Genomic DNA, 3837 nt, shown 5'->3' with positions numbered 1-3837 from the left:
CCTAGATTTCCAAATTTTTAATATGGTTATCAATTATGTAATTAATTGTTAATAATCATTAATGTTACTGCATTGTTTCATCACCTTCTTTCTCTGATAGATGGATAGATGATAGATGGATAGACAGATGGATAGATAGATAGATAGATAGATAGATGATAGATAGGGAGATAATAGATGGATGGATAGATGATGGATGGATAGAGGATAGATAGATGGATAGATAGATAGAGATATGTAGATTGATAGTCTTCCTGACCTCATGTCCCATCACCCCTAAATATTCTCCCTGGTACCTCCTAGCAACAAGTGCCCTCCCCTCCACTGCCACACATGAGTCTCCACGGCAGAAAGCCCACATAGCACAGCCATCCCACCTGCCGGCCTTGCCCACATCTCACCGGCTGGCTCAGCAGGCTCTCCTTCCCTTCCCCATGTAGGCTCCTACATGGAGCACACACTGCAGTGGGTCTTCGGCCCCACTAGGCTCTTTCCATCTGGACCAGTTCCCAGCCTTCCCGCCTCTAGGATCCTTGACTGTCTTCAAGGGCACAGGCCCCTCCACCAGCAGGAACACCACCGCAGAGGTGTTGTGTTCACAGTGTCCTCCTGTCCCAGCTGCCGTGCTGTGACCTTGATCACTGTCAGGCTGTGTCTGCCCCCTCCCTCCTTGCATCTGATTAATCATTTTGTGGGGAGATGGTCCAATATTTTGCCAATATCCTGTTTCTCATCACACCTCCACCCACCAGTGACACACACGTGTCAACCATTACTCTTATTGTTGCCCAGTTGTACTTATTTATTTCCATTGTTCCTTCTACACCTCTTGGTTGGCATTCTGCTATAAGAACAGCTTCCCCGGGCTTCCCTGGTGGCGCAGTGGTTGAGAGTCCGCCTGCCGGTGCGGGGGACACGGGTTCGTGCCCCGGTATGGGAGGATCCCACATGCTGTGGAGCGGCTGTGCCCGTGAACCACGGCCGCTGAGCCTGTGCGTCCGGAGCCTGTGCTCCGCAACGGGAGAGGCCACAACAGTGAGAGGCCCGCGTATCGCCACAAAAAAAAAAAAAAAAAAAAAAGAACAGCTTTCCCTTCTCTTCATGTGTTTATTTATTTACTTACTTATTTTTATCAGTATGGACTCACAGATTCCTATCTCATACAGTGGGTTGTAATCCGATTATTTCTTTTGATGCTTAAACTATTCTAAAAATCAGCCAGTGGGAGCCCCTTCAAGCTGGTTCTTGTGTCCTTTTGATACATTCCCATCGTTCTTGCGTGCTTCCTTATTTTTTGGCACGAAAAGATGTTTCAGGCTTATCTTGTAGTTTTCCTACCCCAGCCCTGGAAGCAGCCCTAGCTCCCACTAAGATCTGAGTGCCGGTGTGCCTGTTTCTACTGGGGTGTCATTGCTTCTAGGCCCTTCCAGCTGACAGAGGTTGGAAATATGTGTAGGTATATGTACGTGTGTACATACACACGTGTGTGAAAAGATATATGCACACATACACAGATATACATATATATATATACCACGTTCACACACACAGACGTCTGTAAAAATTTCCATGTCTAATTCTGTACACACACACACACACACACACACACACACACACACTCTGCATGAGTTCATACCGATATTTCTAGTTTCAGTCCAACCCCTCGAGGTTCTTTCCAGCTTTCCTTCTCCCCTGGTTGGTAAACCCTGCTCAGCTGTACGTGATGGAGAACCCTGGGGGGCGGGAGGGGCACTTAGTTTGGCCGGGGAAGGGCTCTCTGAGGATAAGCCTGGATGACAAGAGAGGGTGGGAAAGGGTTCCAGCGGAGGGATGCGACAGCCAGGCTGCAGGAGCCGGCTCAGATCACGCGGGACCCCACGCGGAGAGGCGTGCGGTTGCCGGCGACACACACAGGTAAGGGGTGCGTGGGTTACGCTGGGGAGGTGGCAAGACCTTGGAGGATTTTAAGTAGGGGTGCGACATGGTCTGATTTGACGTCCAAGACAGCGCTCGGGCTCCCATGGGGGGCGGACCATGGGAGGACCGGAGTGGAAGCAGACTGGGCGGGGGCGGGGTGCTGTGTGCGGGCCCGGTGGTCCCGGAGCAGCTACCGCGCACCTTGATTTCAAGGCTGCCTTCCAGCTCCAGAGACCAGGATGCCTGGTTAAACCTACACTCGTTTGTTCGTTCACTCACTCAGCTTCTGTCCCACACGAGGGGCCGCTGGGACTCAATGGCCTTGACTTCACAGGGGTTGCAGGTCCAGCATCTTCCTGCCGGCTCCCGGTCCAGTACACGCCTGCTTAGTCAAGAACAACTTGGAGCTGGCGCGAAGTCCACAGGATAGAAGTGCTGATGCGAGGACCTCGGCTCCCCGGATGCATCGCATTCCCCGCAGCCTGGATGAGACCCGCTGATGCGCCACTCTGATTATACCACTGTGTGGATGCAGAGATGAGGAACCAGGTGACTTGCCTGTGGCCACAGACGGCATCCACGTCCTCTTGCTACTGTTTCCACCTTCCCTTTCAATGCTTCCGAGCTCCAAGCACGCACAACTCAGCTCTCTCCTCATCCTGGGCACGGCCACACGAGAAGAGAGCTATCCCCAAGGTCAGATCCACACTTGGGAGAGCAGATGTAAAGTATTGAAGTGTGTTTATTGAGACCCACGCCTTTGTCTCGTCTGAGAGGCCAATGTGTTTGTAGGACAGGAGCTCGGCTGGGCTCTTCCTCTGGGTTCTTTCAGCTCCACATTTACTTAATCAAAATAAAGCAAGGTCGTCTGCACCTGTCTCCCACGCAATGCTTCCCTCTTGCTGGGTGGGCATCTTTGGCCATGGGATTCCAGGGAGAGGCCGTACCCGGCGAGTGTACCACAGCAGAGGCCTGGTGAGGCGACCACAAGGTCACATTCATCTCCTGCTGCTGCTGCCAGAGCACTGCAGACCCAGCCACTCACAGCACAAACACGGTAACCCACAGGTCCTGTGGTCAGGAGTCCACACGCAAGGTAGCGGGGCCCCTGCAGGGTCTCCTCTGGCTGGAATCGAGGGTCCCCTTCCAAGCGCTCAACTTGAGTGCCAAGTTGGTGGCACTCAGGTCCCTGTGACTGTGTGGGTGTGGCTCTAGAGCTCCTACAGGACCCCCCTTCCCTGCCACTCAGCAGACAAGAGAGCCGCTGCCTCAAATCTCTCTTCTCAGGAAGTCCTCTGTTAAAGGGCTCCCTCCCCTGGTTAGGTCAGGCCCACCCAGGAAGATCTTCCTTTTAATGACCTCAAAGTCAACTGATTAGGGGCCTGAATTACATCCATAAAATCCCTTTATCTTTACCATATAAGCAACTTAAAGACAGGAGTGAAATTCCATTGTATTCACAAGTCTGGCTGCCAGGCCAGAACTGTGCGTGGGGCAGGAGACGGAATCCTGATTCCTTGAGTTAGACTTACGCCCTAGCTTTTTTTTTTTTAATGTCATCTAGCGGTTTTCTTTTTTTATTTCTTTTTAATTTTTATTTATTTAGTTTTTTGGCTGGGCCATGCGGCATGCAGGGTCTTAGTTCCCTGACCAAGGATTGAACCTGTGCCCACTGCAGTGGAAGCGTGAAGTCTTAACCACTGGACCGCCAGGGAAGTCCCCCCACTAGCTTCTTTTTAAATGTATTTTTTAATTATGGTAAAACACACAGAACATAAAATGTATCATCTTAAACCATTTATAAGCGTCCCATGAGTTCAGTGGCATTAGGTACCCCCACGTTGTTGGGCTCCCATCACCACCCTCCATCCCCAGAACTCTTTCCATCCTTCAAAACAGAAACTGTGCAGAACAGAGAGT

This window comes from Neophocaena asiaeorientalis, unplaced genomic scaffold (genome assembly GCF_003031525.2).
Source record: "Neophocaena asiaeorientalis asiaeorientalis breed wild unplaced genomic scaffold, Neophocaena_asiaeorientalis_V1.1 scaffold307, whole genome shotgun sequence".
NCBI classification, from domain to species: Eukaryota; Metazoa; Chordata; class Mammalia; order Artiodactyla; family Phocoenidae; genus Neophocaena; species Neophocaena asiaeorientalis.
Note: the sequence above shows the minus strand (reverse complement) of the source record.